Below are 16,962 nucleotides of genomic sequence, written 5' to 3'. Positions count from 1 at the left end.
ATTGCTCGGTTGGGCAGATGAGACGGTGGATTGCAGTGAGTAGGAACAGTAAATAGGTATTTCAAACTCATAGCCGTAGTGGGTGGTAATTTGTGGATTATACAATGGGTGTGTCTAATCCTGAATGCCGATTGGTTAAAACCGCATTCCAGCCAGTGTCTATTCCACAAATTACCCCCGGCTAAATCTATGACGTTAAAATACACATTTACTCTGTTCCATCTAACTGCGCAACCCAGTCAAAATCATGAATCAATATCCTTTTTAAGGATATATTCAAAGAACTATCAATAGATGACAAGCAAGGGATAACAATGTTCCCAGCCAGTATGGCAATAGACACAGAACAAAAAGACTGAACAACTGGGTCGAGTCTCTGGTAACCAAACCAATAGAACTTGCTTGAGTAGCATCCCTAGATTTGTGTCGGGACTATATCTTGCGGAGGGATGAAATAGTATGAATACATTAATCAAAATAACATTTAATGAAAATGTCAATCATTATTTGAATATGTTGCTAACCCGTTGTATTAAAGTGATGCCAGAGAAGCCGGTGTTTGGACGATATATTGGCACGATTTCAAACACCGGGCTTCTTGGTCATTATCACCTAAATAGACACCAGCTGGAATGCAGTTTTAACCCATCAGCATCCAGGATTGGACCCGTTGTTTGTATAATTCTGTATATCTCCCCTATTATCTCTGCCTCTGTTTATTGGCAAATCAATGAACCAGTACATTATTCAAACTACTAATCATATCAATCCACTTCTTATCTACAGTAGCTAATGATCTTTGATTCAGCCAGTTTTACACAGTTCCAGTGGTGTCAGTTTAGACAAATTACACAGGAAAAGTGTAGTTGCCCAAATGTCAAATGTAAAGTTGTATGAACATACAGTACCAGTCAAAAGTGCAAGGTTTTCAAAAATATTGTTTACATTGTAGAATAATAGTGAAGACATGGAATCATGTAGCAACCAAAGAAAAGTGTTGAATCAAAATATACATTTTAGATTCTTCAAAGTAGCCACCCTTTGCTAAGATCACAGCTTTGCACATTCTCTCAACCAGCTTCTTGAAATAGTCACCTGAAACACTTTTCAATTAACAGGTGTGCCTTGTTAAAGTTAATTTGTGGAATTTCTTTCCTTAATGCGTTTGAGCCAATCAATTGTGTTGTGACAATATATGGGTGGTATACAGAAGATAGCCCTATTTGGTAAAAGACCAAGTCTATTTCTCTTTGCTCAAATAAGCAGAGAAATGACAGTCCATCATTACTTTAAAGACACGAAGGTCAGTCAATACGGAAAATTAAGAACTTTGAAAGTTTCATCAAGTGCAGTTGCAAAATCCATCAAGCGCTATGATCAAACTAGCTCTCATGAGCGCCGCTACAGGAAAGGAAGACCCAGAGTTACCTCTGATGTAGAGGATAAGTTCATTAGAGTTACCAGCCTCAGAAATTGCAGCCCAAATAAATGCTTCACAGAGTTCAAGTAACAGACACATCTCAACATCAACTGTTCAGAGACTGCGTGAGTCAGGCCTTCATGGTTGAATTGCTGCAAAGAAATCACTACTAAAGGACACCAATAAGAAGTCTTGCTTGGGCCAAGAAACACGAGCAATGGACATTAGACCGGTGGAAATCTGTATTTTGGTCTGATGAGTCCAAATTTTTAATTTTTGTTCCAACCTCCGTGTCTTTGTGAGAGGCAGAGTAGGTGAACAGATGATCTCCACGTATGGTTCCCACCGTGAAGCATGGAGGAGGAGGTGAGATGGTGCTTTGCTGATGACACTGTGATTTATTTAGAATTCAAGGAACACTTAACCAGCATGGCTACCACAACATTCTGCAGTGATACGCCATCCCATCTGGTTTGCGCTTAGTGGGACTATCATTTGTTTTTCAACAGGACATTGACCCAAAACACACCTCCAGGCTGTGTAAGGGCTATTTTACCCAGAAGGAGAGTGATGGCGTGCTGCATCAGATGACCTGACCTCCACAATCACCCGACCTCAATCAAATTGAGATGGTTAGTGATGAGTTGGACCGCAGAGTGGAGGAAAAGCAGCCAACAAGTGCTCTGCATGTGGGAACTCCTTCAAGACTGTTGGAAAAGCATTCCAGGTGAAGCTGGTTGAGAGAATGCCAAGCATGTGCAAAGCTGTCATCAAGGCAAAATATATTTGGATTCAACACTTTTCTTTGGTTACTACATTATTTCATATGAGTTATTTCATAGTGTTGATGACTATTATTCTACAATGTAGTAAAAGTAAATAAAAACCCTTGAAATGAGCAGGTGTCCAAAATATTGACTGGTACTGTACATGTAAGACGTAAGCTATTACACTGAAACATATTTGATTGCCTAGCTGAGTTGATATAATGTAAGATTTTAAGGCAGCAAAGTAACTTCAAACTATAACTTAGGAAATCAGTTAAGGTATTAACCTGACTTGATATGAGACTGCCCCATGTGGCAAGAAATTACATCCCGGATAGACAAACACTAACAAGTCAACACATACGAAAATGGCTCCTATATACAGTATGTTCTTTATCTAAAAGCGCAGATTGACCGTCTTTAAATACATTCAAATGTATCATAAACATGTTATATGGAATGTTTTTTTTATGATTGATGTTACCAGTAGTAAATCAATTGTTTGTTCAAATGAATGTGACGAGCAGTCAAACATGAAAACCGGTTCACAAATCAGTTTGGAGGAAAAGCGTGTAGAAATGTCTCTTAACTTCTTCCCACATAGAAAATGTTACCAAAAAAACTATACAATTATGTTTTATTTGCTCCATTTCGTCTGAGACAACATTAAACTTGTGTGTGGATCCCCAGGGTATGCAGGTACCACATGTTGAGACACTGGACTCTCTCCTATGTGAGTTCTCTGATGTGACTTCATACTGGAGCGCTGGGTGAAGCATTTCCCACACTGTGTGCACTCGTAGGGCTTCTCCCCGCTGTGGACCACAGCATGTCTGATCAGGTTGCACTGCTTGGTGAAACTCCTGCCACACTGTTCGCAGGTGTACGGTTTCTCTCCGGTGTGACTCCGGAGGTGTACTTTGAGCTGGCTGAAACGCTGGAAGCTCTTCCCACAGAAGGTGCAGCTGAAACGCCTCTCAGTGGTGCCGCCCGACCTCCACTGAGTCCTCATTCTCTTCACCATGTTAAAACTACTGCGACTCAGGCTGTATCCAGAGAAGGTGGAGGTGGTGGCCATGTTTGACCCTGTCATGCACTCACTCATTCTCACTGTTGCTTCTGAAGCCCTGTGCTGATGCTGCCTTGGCTGTAGAGTTAAACTATTTCCATCATTATTAGAGTTCAGTGTCTCACTGCTCTGTCCTTCTGGCATCTGTTGTCTAGTCTCATCAGCCAATGTCCTGACATGTCTTTTCATGTGTGCTGCTGCACTGAGCATGTCAGCATGTGGTTTCCCTATAGAAGAGGGAAGCAATGGCCATACATCATCTGTCATAGTAGGAACAGATGGCAGCACACTTTGAGATGGGAACATTGATATATTCTGAGAGTACTCCTCTGTGGCATGAAATGAGAAATCTGGGTGGCCATCAGTGTGTCTGCCTGGATCCACAGAGGTCCACAGCTGCCCATCAGTCTCATCCATGACAAACTGGTCAAGTCCTGCTAGGGCCGTGGTCTGATCCAGCTCCTCCTTTTTCTCATCCTTCACCATCACTAGCTCTAGTGAGTCCTCGTCCTCGGCTGGCCGGTGCTGCTCTGTGCTAAACACCTCTGTAGACGTGAGCCGGGATGTGCCTGGTTCCTCTGGACCATCAGAATTTGGGTAATGTTCCACTGAGTCTTCGGGAGATATGTTGGGTTGTGTGATGAAGTCCTCATCACAGCGCCGTTGCTCAAAGGATGGTGGTTTCCCAGGCTTGGAACCAGAATCTAAAGATTTGGGATAAACATAAAAGAAACATTACAGAAGACCTGTAGCCCTTTCCACCAACCCTATATGGGTTGAAAATGGTAGATTTTGTAATTGATAAGCAACTAAATTGGAATGCAGTGGCTATAAAGTAACATGCTATACATGACGTCAGAGTTCAGATTCTCCACTTCACAGTGAGGTACGGTTTTTGACCAGGGGTTGGAACCGAAATGATTTTCCAATCTTTTCGTTCTGAACGGAACCACTTTTTTTCGTTCCGTTTCACTATTGCAACCTGCAAAATAAAAGTTCTGAACCGGTTCAAACTCCCAAAAAGTACCGGTTTATATCGTTCTTTTGTAAAACATCTGAAATCTACATCTTTTACATTAGCTCAACATTAAATTACTTCACCAATCAGAGCAGCTAGAGTCACTTGCTATGGAGTGGGCAATGGACAGACAAGTGTAGGGCATGAGGTGCGATTGAAATTATGCAGGTAGGAAGAGCGCGAGAGAGAGTGGAGGAGGAGGCTTGGCTTGAAGCGCTGGGCCTAATTGGAGTAAACTAATGTACAATACTTAGGCTTCTACATACAAAGATGACCTAATGTGAAATGTTTGTTTGTTTTTAGTCCCATCCTTCAGCTACCCTCAACCCCTCCCATCTATTTCTGAAGATCATTTTTGACTTCTAATTGCCATATATCTTTCAACTGTGCTGTGATGTTTCACAACAGTTCTGAACCTTTGTTCTCATAGTTTCTACAGATTGTAAATTAAAATATATATTTTTGCCATGAGAATTATATTATTTTTCAATTAACTACGACTTTTCAAATCACCTAGCAGTGCTATTTGCAGAGTTAGCCCCAGGTAAATATTGCAATTTTTCAGCCATTCCTGAACCTGCTACCAAAAACAAGCTACATGTGTGCAATAGCAAAACAAGTGAGCTAATGAAAAATCCGCAGAGCTGGGACGGTCAAGGGGTCTCAATACTTTCCGAAGGCACTGTGTGCATGTCAAAAGTTTGGACACACCTACTCATTCAAGTTTTTAAAAAATGTTTTAACTATTTTCTACATTGTAGAATATTTTATATTTGAGATTCTTTAAAGTAGCCAATCTTTGCCTTGATGACAGCTTTGCACACTCTTGGCATTCTCTCAACCAGCTTCGAGGTAGTCACCAGGAATGCATTTCAATTAACAGGTGTGCCTTGTTAAAAGCTAATTTGTGGAATATAATGTGTTTGAGCCAATCAGTTGTGTTGTGACAAGGTGGGGGTGGTATACAGAAGATAGCCCTATTTGGTAAAAGACCAAGACCATATTATGACAAGAACGGCTCAAATAAGCAAAGAGATACGACAGTCCATCATTACTTTAAGACATGAAGGTCAGTCAATGCGGAAAACTAAGAACTGAAAGTTTCTTCAAGTGCAGAAACCATCAAGTGCCGTGATGAAACTAAGGCTCTCATGAGGACTGCCACAAGAAAGGAAGACCCAGAGTTACCTCTGCTGCAGAGGATAAGTTAATTTATTACCTGCCTCAGAAATGGGCAATTAACTGCACCTCAGATTCCAGCCCAAATAAATGCTTCAGAGTTCAAGTAACATACACATCAACTGTTCAGAGGAGACTGTGTGAATAAGGACTTCATGGTCAAATTTCTGCAAAGAAAGCACTACTAAAGGACACCAATAAGAAGAAGAGACTTGCTTGAGCCAAGAAACACTAGCAATGGACATTAGACCGGTGGAAATCTGTCCTTTGGTCTGACAAGTCCAAAATGTAGATTTTTGGTTCCAACCGCCATGTCTTTGTGAGACGCAGAGTAGGTGAACGGATGATCTCTGTATGTGTGGTTACCACCATGAAGCATGGAGGAGGTGGTGTAATGGTGCTTTTCTGGTGACACTGTCAGCAATCTATTTAGAATTCAAGGAGCACTTAACCAGCATGGCTACTACAGCAATCTGCAGCGAGATGCTATCCCATTTGGTTTGCCCTTAGCGGGACTGTCATTTGTTTTTTAATTGGATAATGACCCAAAACACACCTGTAAGGGCTATTTGACCAAGAAGAAGAGGGATGGAGTGCTGCGTCAGATGACCTGGCCTCCACAATCACCTGACCTCAACCCAATTGAGTTGGTTTGGGATGAGTTGGATCGCAGAGTGAAGGAAAAGCAGCCAACAAGTGCTCAGCATTTGTGGGAATTCCTTCAAGACTGTTGGAAAAGCATTCCAGGTGACTACATCATGAAGGTGGTTGAGAGAATGCCAAGAGTGTGCAAAGCTTTCATCAAGGCAAAGAGTTGCTACTTTGAAGAATCTGAAATATAAAATATAAAATATATAAAATATATTTTGATTTGTTTAACACTTTTCTGGTTACTATAGAATTCCATGTGTTATTTCATAGTTTTGATGTCTTCACTATGATTCTACAATGAAGTAAAAAGTAAATTAGCCTGTTTGTTGTATTGTGAAGAACATTAGCCACGGAACACACACTTGAATGCACTCATGACTCCATTCTATGCACACCAAAATTACAATCGGTTTGTCTGAAGTGCCTTTTGAAAGCCTAAAATTAAGATCGTATTTTATAACTTAGCTAGACATTTTGGCAATAGAATAAGCTTTCAAATTATGTCACCTGACCCAGATTGCGATTTATAAACAAAACTACAAGTGTGCATGCTTCAGTTCCTCGATGGCAAAGCCAGTAAACCTCAAAAAAGCACCTTATAGTTGAAGGCTCTTTCCTTGAGTCATTAAAGTGCATTGAAATTACTTAGGAACTATGCACAGTTTGGAGAGGTGTGGTCATTTAAGACCTCTCACTCAAACCCTTGTAATTATTTTGTCTTATCTTGTACCTTTTGTTACTGAATGTATCCAGAGTATTTTCAGATTTCGTTATTGACAAATGCTGTGAAAAGTACAGTAAATGTAAAATGTCAACAGAGTAATCTTCGGATTCAGTCTTGAGTCAGGTGAACTGTTGTGTCCTCAACTTTGGTCTGATCATTTCCCCATGATCTCCAAAGTGTTCTCTTTCAATTGCTACCATGGTCATGCATGCTTTTTTTTAATAGTTATTCTGTTTGAAACATTTACATTTGGCCCTATCCATATAGTCCATTTTCCATAAAGGCTGAGTGCAATTGCAAAACATGACTGTTTTAGAACCGACTATGTGTGTACATAAAACACTCAACACCAATGTAGCATTTTGGAATGTGCATACAACCACAGTCGTCCATCGACAGACAGAGCAGTACCCCTTATGGTTGCACCCACCCTCTCCAGTGATCCTGAGCTCTTCCTGAGGGTCAGTCTTCCACACATCCTCTGCGGTCTCTTCATCTTTGATCAGTATGGGTTCAGTCTCTGCTCTCTGCTCCACATCTGTAGGCTGTAACATGGGACTGAGATTATTACTCTGGACACACCATATCTAACACTTTTCATACTCATGAATCACCCAAAAGCGGTAAATTCTCCTGATATTCCAATAACCATAGTCCCTGTGCCCAAGAACGCCAAGGTAACCTGTCTAAATGACTATCGCCCTGTAGCACTCACATATGTAGCCATGAAATGCTTTGAAAGGCTGGTCATGGGTCACATCAACACCATCTAAGACACCCTGGGCCGACTCCAATTAGCATACCGCCCCAACAGATCCCTAGATGATGCAATCTCTATTGTACTCCACACTGCGTTTTCCACTCGGACAAAAGGAAACCTATGCGAGAATGCTGTTCAATTACATCATAGTGCACTCCAAGCTCATCAGTAAGCTAAGAACCCTGGGACTGAACACCTCGTATCCCTTTTTCCCTTTGCAACTGGATCCTGGACTTCCTGACGGACGCCCCAAGTGGTGAAGGTAGGCAACACCACATCCGCCACGCTGACCCTCAACAATGGGGCCCCTCAGGGGTGCGAGCTTAGTCCCCCCCCCCGTACCCCTGTACTGATCACTATGACGAGAGCCTATAGGGACGAGGTCAGAAACCTGGCAGTGTGGTGCTAGGATAACAATCTATCCCTCAAGGTCAGCAAGACAAAGGAGCTGATTGTGGACTACAGGAAATAGAGGGCTGAGCACTCCCCTACTCAGATCGATGGGGCTGAAGTGGAGCAGATCAAGAGCTTCAAGTTCTGCGGTGCCCACATCACTAACGATCTATCATGATCCAAACACACCAACAGTTGTGAAGGCACGACAACACCTCTTTCCCATCAAATCCTTTAAAAAAAACAAGAGCACCTTGACTGGCTGCATCACCACTTGGTATAGAAATGGCTTGGCAACGGGCTACAGAGGGTAGCGCATACGGCCCAGTAAATTACTGGGGCCGAGCTTCCTGCCATCCAGGACCTCTATACCAGGCGGTGTCAGAGGAAGGCCCTAAAAATGGTCTAAGACTCCAGCCACCCTAGTCATAGAGTGTTCTCTCTGCTACCACACGGCAAGCGGTACCGGAGCACCAAGTCTAGGTCCAAGAGGCTTCAGATTAAACCCCCAAGCCATAATACTCCTAAACATCTAGTCAAATGGCTACCTAGACTATTTGCATGAACAGGAGGGCTTCTTAAAGAAAAACTAACAGGTCTGTGAGAGCCGGAATTCTTACTGGTTTGTAGGTGATCAAATACTTATGTCATGCAATAAAATGCAAATTAATTACTTAAAAATCATACAATGTGATTTTCTGGATTTTTGTTTTAGATTCCATCTCTCACAGTTGAAGTGTACCTATGATAAAAATTACAGACCTCTACATGCTTTGTAAATAGGAAAACATGCTAAATCGGCAGTGTATCAAATACTTGTTCTCCCCAAGACTGGGTTTTCCGGATACTCCCGTAAAGCTCAGCTCATTGGCTTTCTAGCTAGCTTTGTTTGAACCCGATTGGTGCTTATTTGACAAATCACATTTGTATGTATTCTTCAGAGATCCTGAAGGTAACAAGACTTCACTATTTCATTAGGGGTGTAGTATATCCGATAGGACACCATATTTGGTCAGAGAGCGATACCTTCATGGCACACCGAAGACGCGGGCTGCCATCACTTGAAGAACTGTATCTTTGTCAAATAAGCACCAATCTTACGGAGCCACTAAGGAGTGGTCAAGAACTACAAGAAACATATTATTTCTGTAATTGCAAACAAAGGTTTCTGTACCAAATATTAAGTTCTGCTTTTCTGATGTATCAAATACTTATGTCATGCAATAAAATGCAAATTAATGACTTAAAAATCATACAATGTGATTTTCTGGATTTTTGTTTTAGATTCCATCCCTCACAGTTGAAGTGTACCTATGATACAAATTACAGACCTCTACATGCTTTGTAAGTAGGAAAACCTGCGAAATCGGCAGTGTATCAAATACTTGTTCTCCCCACTGTAGGGGCTAACCTTTTGCGACAGCATGCCTTTTCCTTTTGGACACAACATATAAGAATATTCAGAGTTATGAAAACTGGTTGTTTTGCAAATATTGAACTTATAATATAGCTACTAATACTTGGAAAGTTAAATCAAAGTCCAGGTATACAGATTTGACGATATTCTTGCAGAAAAATGGAATATGAATGCAAATGTCTCATTCATGATTGGCCAAATGTACCTGGTGACTTGACACTAAAAGTCTTCTTGTTCACTCATTCTTCATGTTATCCTTACTGCTGCTCTTTAATTACTTGTTACTTTTATCTGTATTTTTTTTTTAAACTGCACGGTTGGTTAGGGGGTCCTAAGTAAGCCTTTCACTGTAAGGTCAACTACACCTGTTGTATTTGGCGCATGTGACTAATAACATTTGATTCATTGTTACTATGATTTTACATTGTTACTCATTGTGTATCTATTATTACATGTCAAAAAGAAATATATTATTTCTATATTTTCTTTCATTTCTGTGTTCGTCCACGCCTATTTACAAAGCATGACGAATACAATTTGATTTGAACATAACTGATCCGAGAAGCCAGGTCTAATTGTGAAAGGTGATGTATCACACCTGGGGTTGAGAGTCCTCTTCAACAGCAATCTCTTCGTCGGTCCACTGTGAGCTATTCCTCTGCTTGTTCAAAACAATCTTGACTGGATATGAAGATCTCTCTGATGCCATGGGGTAAAAAAAAACTTCAATTCTGTCAAATATTAGGGCTAGTTACACATTTGGGTTTTGCATATGCAATCAATTTACATGAATAACACATTACCTTTTCTCCTGACTCTTGTCTTCTTCAGCTCGCCCTCCATCATTTGACACTTCCTTTTCAGTCCATCAATATCTCGCTGGCTTTGGGTCACTTCCAAACGTATAACTGCACAGCTATCATCAACCCGTTTGTTTATTTCTGCTACAGCTGCTTTAGCTAATATCTCCATAATGGATACCAACTGCGCCTGAAAATTGCAGCTGGCCATCTTGTCAGATTTGTATTCTCTGTGTGAAGTAAAAAGTCTACAATCTCCCAACTAATGTGCAAGAAACAATCCGTAGATATTGATAAATGGCAACAATTTTCAAGTGGGAGATGCGTGCGCAACTGCAGTCTCACTTCCGTTCAACTCGTGACGCAATTATTTATTACCGTAGAGACAGAATGCAACAGCCCTTCAAGATTGGTAGAAATAGTATGTAGTCACGTTTTTTAACGTATTCTGGCTCACATGGTTATGAATGCATAAAAGGCCTGAAGCACTTTAGTAAAACGTAAATTAAAGCATTCTTAAAAACTCATGGTTTATATATGACCAAATGTTGTCATTAATATTGTCATCTCCATTCTCATCAACACAACCTAATAAACCATTCTGAAAATGTGGTATAGTATTTATTAAATGATATATCACTTGTTTGACATGGGGAACAAAGACTATAAACTAGTTTCATATAAACTTTAAAAAAAATGTCATTTCATTATATATATATATATATATATATATATATATATATTTATAGTAACTTGCATACTAGGCTACATGCATTATACCTGATTTACATTGAGGTTCTTCGCTTAGGGTTTTTAAGGCACATAGGCCAGTGGAGGCTGGTGGGAGGAGCTATAGGAGGACGGGCTCATTGTAATGGCTGGAATGCAATACATGAAACTGAGTCAAACATGTGGTTTCCATATGTTTGATACCATTCCATTTATTCCATCCAGCCATTACAATGAGCCAGTCCTTCTATATCCACTGACAAGGCTACATAAGTAGAGGTCTTATATATAAAGTGTATCCATATCAGATAGTGTGCAGAAGATATTGAGTGGTGTTGACTGAGCTGCATGTGAGAATATACATGAACGTACAGTAGTACTAATATACTGTATCTGTGGGAGAGTACGTTAATTATGATTGCATGGATGTGTATACAATGTCTGTGTACACTGAGCCGGTTATTCCCACCAGGAGAGGAAGTAGAGCTGGCTCAGTTCATCGCCACACACCAGTTCACTGGCGCAGTGCGGGTTGACCTTCAAGACTAGAACAGGACCCACACACGCAAACACACCCACCTGTAGAGAGATAGCGTGTAAGCATAAATACATACACAAACAGTGCATTGCGGTGACTACTCATCCATTATTGATCAAATTATTTAAATGTGTGGAAACTGAAGAATTAGAATTACATGCACCCGTTCTTGGTGTTTGTCCCACATTTTGACAGTTCTGTCATGGGACACTGAGATGACCGTGAGTCGCAGGACACTGATCCTATCACTGTGTGCCTAGAGAATATCCATCAAAACCATCACCGTTGGAAAAAAGACACCAGTTTCAAAAGGGAGACATCTTACAGGTTTCCTGCTGCTCTAGGAGTTGACATTTGGTGGCTGGTCGAACCACATTTTCCCCTTGGAATCTCCCACACCGCTAACTCTAGAGACAGGACACAGAATAACAGTCCAGTTAATCAATTATTCATATAACAACTTGTTATGTGAGTGTCATTGTACTGCAGTGCAGCTACTGTACCTCTCTCCACAGTCACTGCACTGGGTCCATTTCTAGCTCAATGTCACCACATTTTTTAAATGTAACCTTTATTTAACTAGGCAAGTCAGTTAAGAACAAATTCTTATTTACATTGACGGCCTGCCCAGGCCAAACCCGGAAGACGCTGGGCCAATTGAGCGCCGCCCTATGGGACTCCAAATCACAGCCGGATGTGATACAGCCTGGATTCAAACCAAGGTCTGTATGGACACCTCTTGCACTAAGATGCAGTGCCTTAGATCGCTGCGCCACTTGAGAGCCCTGTAAACATGAAATACTAAAGAAGGCAGATAGGACCATATTATCATCCACCAATATAACTTCTATCAAAACAATAATCCAAACAGCAGCAGTGAGATCATTGAAAATGATGAATGTGTCGGTGATGGTGGTAAACTCACCAAGACGCCAAGCACAACCTGTCCTTTCCTCTCATCTACCAACCAAGTTCTTTTTTCATCGTTGGCCACATTCCAAGAATTCACATGTCATCCTTCCAACTGCAATTGAATCAGTTATGTACATTTTAAGTCAGTATTTATCAGTCTGGATCTGGTTCACCACATAATGTGTGTGTGTGTGTGTGTCTTTACTTGATCATTGTGCTTGATCATGTGCTTTACTTGATCATTTCTCTATCAGCATCAGGGTCAATGAGGACACTGATGATATTTCCACCCTCACGGGTTCCCAGCAGGATAGGGCAGTAGTACAGGTGCGTCACTGGGGAGGGCACTGAGTATGTGGACGCCAACAGACTAGGGGCAAAAGGATGACAGTTTACCAGCAGGCATTGCAGGAGTACTAGAACACATTATGACTAAAATGCCATCTACCGTACGGCGTATTCGGAAAGTCTTCAGACCCTTCGACTTTTGCCACATTTTGTTACGTTAGGTAGCCTAGTGGTTAGAGCGTTGGGCCAGTAACCGAAAGGTTGCTGGAGCGAATCCCAGAGCTGACAAGGTAAAAACTGACTTGCCTGGTAAAAAATAAAATACAGCCTTATTGAATAAATTGTTTTTTTCCTCTTCAATTTAAAAAAACAGAAAAATGACATTTACATAAGTATTCAGACCCTTTACTCAGTATATTGTTGAAGCAATTACAGCCTCAAGTTGTCTTAGGTATGACACTACAAGCTTGCACACCTGTATTTGGGGAGTTTCTCCCATTCTTCTCTGCAGATCCTTTCAAGCTCTGTCAGGTTGGATGGGGAGCGTCGTTGCACAGGTATTTTCAGGTCTCTGTTCAATAGTGTTCAAGTCCGAACTCTGGCTGGGCCCCTCAAGGACATTCAGAGACTTGTCTCAAAGCCAATCCTGCTTTGTGTTGTCTGTGTGCTTAGTGTCATTGTCCTGTTGCAAGGTGAATTGTTGCCCCAGTCTGAGGTCCTGAGTGCTCTGGTGCAGATTTTCATCAAGGATCCATTTCTGTACTTTGCTCCGATCCTGTCTAGACTGCCAGTCCCTGCCACTGAAAAACATCCCCACAGCATGATGCTGCCACCACCATGTTTCACCGTAGGGATGGTGCTAGGTGTCCTCCAGACGTGACGCTTGGCATTCAGACCACAGAGTTCCATCTTGGTTTCATCAGACTAGAGAATCTTGATTCTGAGAGTCTTTAAGTGCCTTTTGGCAAACTCCAAGCGGGTTGTCATGTGCCTTTTACTGAGGAGTGGCTTCAGTCTGGCCACTCTACCATAAAGGCCTGATTGGTGGAGTGCTGCAGTGATGGCTGTCCTTCTGGAAGGTTCTCTCATCTCCACACAGGAACTCTGAAGCTCTGTCAGAGTGACCATCGTGTTCTTGGTAACCTCCCTGACCAAGGCCCTTCTCCCCTGATTGCTCAGTTTGGCTGGACAGCCAGCTCTAGGAAGAGTCTTGGTGGTTCCAAATGTCTTCCATTTAATAATGATGGAGGCCACTGTGTTCTTGGGGACCTTCAATGCTGCAGGCATTTTTTGGTGCTCTTCCCCAGATCTGTGTCTCAACACAATCTTGTCTCGGAGCTCTACGGACAATTCCTTCGACCTCATGTCTTGTTTTTTTCTCTGACATATACTGTCAACTGTAGGACTTTATATAGACAGGTGCGTGCCAATCCAAATCATGTCCAATCAATTGAATTTACCACAGGTTGACTCCAATCAAGTTGTATAAACATGTCAAGGATGATCAATGGAAACAGGATACACCTGAGCTAAATTTCGAGTCTCATAGCAAAAGGTCTGAACACTTATGTAAATAAAGTATTTGTGTTTTTTATTTTAAATACATTTTCCTACATTTCTAAAAAACTGTTTTCGTTTCTTCATTATGGGGTATTGATGAGGATTTTTTTTTTTAAATAAGGCTGTAACGTAACAAAATGTAGAACATGTAAAGTGGTCTGAGTACACTGTATATACTACTGAACATTTCCACATTTTCAACCAGCAAATGTAATCAATTTCTTACAAATGCCAAATTGTGCCAATATCAAGAGCTGACCTTGCAGCATTGTGCTAAAGATTCCACTCCAACCTCCTGCGGACCACAGATACCTAATCATCAGGCATGGAGCCGATCACTTTTACACTACTGTCAGACACCTGAGAGACAAGCAAATCACAGATAAACCAACTTTGTTTTATTCACCACAATGTGGCTCAGTTGGTAGAGCATGGTGCTTGCAATGCTCAGGGTTGTGGGTTTGATTCCAATGGGGGACCAGTATGAAAATGTATGCTCTGACTACTGTAAGTTGCTCTGGATATGCGAGTCTGCTAAATTACTCAAATGTAAAATGTGATAAACACACCAACAAAACAAGGTCCTGAATGGAAGTTACTGTATGGAGATACCTTTTTGTGGCCAACTAAAGTGTTGTGTTTCCATATAGCCACTCAGAGCAGCACAGAGCAGTAACAGTGCCCCTCTGGTTGGAAGGACTCTCTGGAGGAAATGGTAAAGATGGGAAATTAATTTTAAAAAATAAGCAAAAAAACATCAAGATTGGAAATTGGACGATTAATTTAGGATGATAAATGTGTTACCCATTGCCATAGCAATGCTCCAAGACTTCAGTGACCGATCTTCAGACACAGTGAGGAATGCCTGGACTCCTTCCTGCTTTGACACTGCTCCAATCAAATCTTAAATCCTAAATCAAATTGCATTCAGCTCACCTGGAAGGGGTGCCACAGCTTCACGGTGCCATCAGATGCCGTAGCACCTACCATGTGCTCCTGCTTCGTCTCCTTGGTCTTGTCTGAATATAAAATATATAGAAACGATATACAACATCACAAAATGGTATGCGCATATCATAGTATTTTTGAAAAGGGAATTCAGATTATTAATAAAGCTCCACTACCTGAGCACAGAGCAGTGGTGTGTGTGTGTTTTGTGAGCTAAAATCCTGCTGATTTCCATCCCCAAATCCCATTTCCTACACCTGCAGCTCCCGCTCCACACAATCTGCTATCAAACTCCCCCTGCAGACCCCTGAAGACAACATAAACATCAGAAATTACTGTCATACTGTATATAACATGGAGAGATCACAAAGTCACCCTGAAGGCAGATGTTCCCCCCCTTAACACTTACAATTTCACACTATCCATCTGGTTAGTACCGTTAGAGCTCATACTGCCTCCTGCTGTTAGACTAATCAATCAGCGGACTGCACTCAGGGAGGATCACCCCAGCATCTCACAAGGACTATTCTGAAGGTCCAAAACAAAGATCTTGCAGTCACTGGATCAGCTCACCTGAGAGACAGAAGCACAGTCAGACAGTACGTTCCTCTGGTTTAATTTAGTAAAGTCTTACTGGTTGACAGGCAACAAAAGGACAGTCATAGAAACAAAGAAAATACAGCCTACAGACACACTCACCACACTGTTTGGGCCTCAGACATAGCCAGTTATCCAGTATCCATGACAGTGTGGCAGATGTAGATAAACACACACACACACACATTTAACATTAACATTTTTTTAACATTTAAGTCATTTAGCAGACGCTCTTATCCAGAGCGACTTACAAATTGGTGCATTCACCTTATGACATCCAGTGGAACAGCCACTTTACAATAGTGCATCTAAATCTTTTAAGGGGGGGGGGGGGTGAGAAGGATTACTTTATCCTATCCTAGGTATTCCTTAAAGAGGTGGGGTTTCAGGTGTCTCCGGAAGGTGGTGATTGACTCCGCTGTCCTGGCGTCGTGAGGGAGTTTGTTCCACCATTGGGGGGCCAGAGCAGCGAACAGTTTTGACTGGGCTGAGCGGGAACTGTACTTCCTCAGTGGTAGGGAGGCAAGCAGGCCAGAGGTGGATGAACGCAGTGCCCTTGTTTGGGTGTAGGGCCTGATCAGAGCCTGGAGGTAGTGAGGTGCCGTTCCCCTCACAGCTCCGTAGGCAAGCACCATAGTCTTGTAGCGGATGCGAGCTTCAACTGGAGGCCAGTGGAGAGAGCGGAGGAGCGGGGTGACGTGAGAGAACTTGGGAAGGTTGAACACCAGACGGGCTGCGGCGTTCTGGATGAGTTGTAGGGGTTTAATGGCACAGGCAGGGAGCCCAGCCAACAGCGAGTTGCAGTAATCCAGACGGGAGATGACAAGTGCCTGGATTAGGACCTGCGCCGCTTCCTGTGTGAGGCAGGGTCGTACTCTGCGGATGTTGTAGAGCATGAACCTACAGGAACGGGCCACCGCCTTGATGTTAGTTGAGAACGACAGGGTGTTGTCCAGGATCACGCCAAGGTTCTTAGCGCTCTGGGAGGAGGACACAATGGAGTTGTCAACCGTGATGGCGAGATCATGGAACGGGCAGTCCTTCCCCGGGAGGAAGAGCAGCTCCGTCTTGCCGAGGTTCAGCTTGAGGTGGTGATCCGTCATCCACACTGATATGTCTGCCAGACATGCAGAGATGCGATTCGCCACCTGGTCATCAGAAGGGGGAAAGGAGAAGATTAATTGTGTGTCGT

The 16,962-nt window shown here is 42.2% G+C and overlaps 1 long non-coding RNA gene and 1 pseudogene across 3 annotated transcripts; both read right to left on the bottom strand.

Moving 5' to 3' along the window:
• Positions 1-466: 466 nt before the first annotated feature.
• On the bottom strand, positions 467-10,532 carry LOC115102896 (zinc finger and SCAN domain-containing protein 2-like; annotated as a pseudogene).
• Positions 10,533-10,922: 390 nt separating this feature from the next.
• Positions 10,923-16,201, bottom strand: LOC115102902 (uncharacterized). 3 transcript variants are annotated; one of them, XR_010460207.1, is made up of 10 exons: positions 15,583-16,201; positions 15,350-15,480; positions 15,162-15,244; positions 14,838-14,928; positions 14,485-14,585; positions 12,583-12,747; positions 12,391-12,489; positions 12,080-12,266; positions 11,623-11,872; positions 10,923-11,506 (listed from the first exon to the last, which is right to left on the bottom strand). It is a non-coding gene; the product is annotated as an uncharacterized LOC115102902 (long non-coding RNA). The 3 variants fall into 3 exon arrangements; XR_010460208.1 differs by having other exon boundaries at positions 11,629-11,872; XR_003859509.2 differs by having other exon boundaries at positions 10,923-11,872.
• Between the last annotated feature and the right edge of the window lie 761 nt (positions 16,202-16,962).

Source organism: Oncorhynchus nerka, linkage group LG20, assembly GCF_034236695.1.
Source record: "Oncorhynchus nerka isolate Pitt River linkage group LG20, Oner_Uvic_2.0, whole genome shotgun sequence".
NCBI classification, from domain to species: domain Eukaryota; kingdom Metazoa; phylum Chordata; class Actinopteri; order Salmoniformes; family Salmonidae; genus Oncorhynchus; species Oncorhynchus nerka.
The sequence above is the reverse complement of the archived record's forward strand: the minus strand, read 5'-3'. Positions and strand labels throughout refer to the sequence as shown.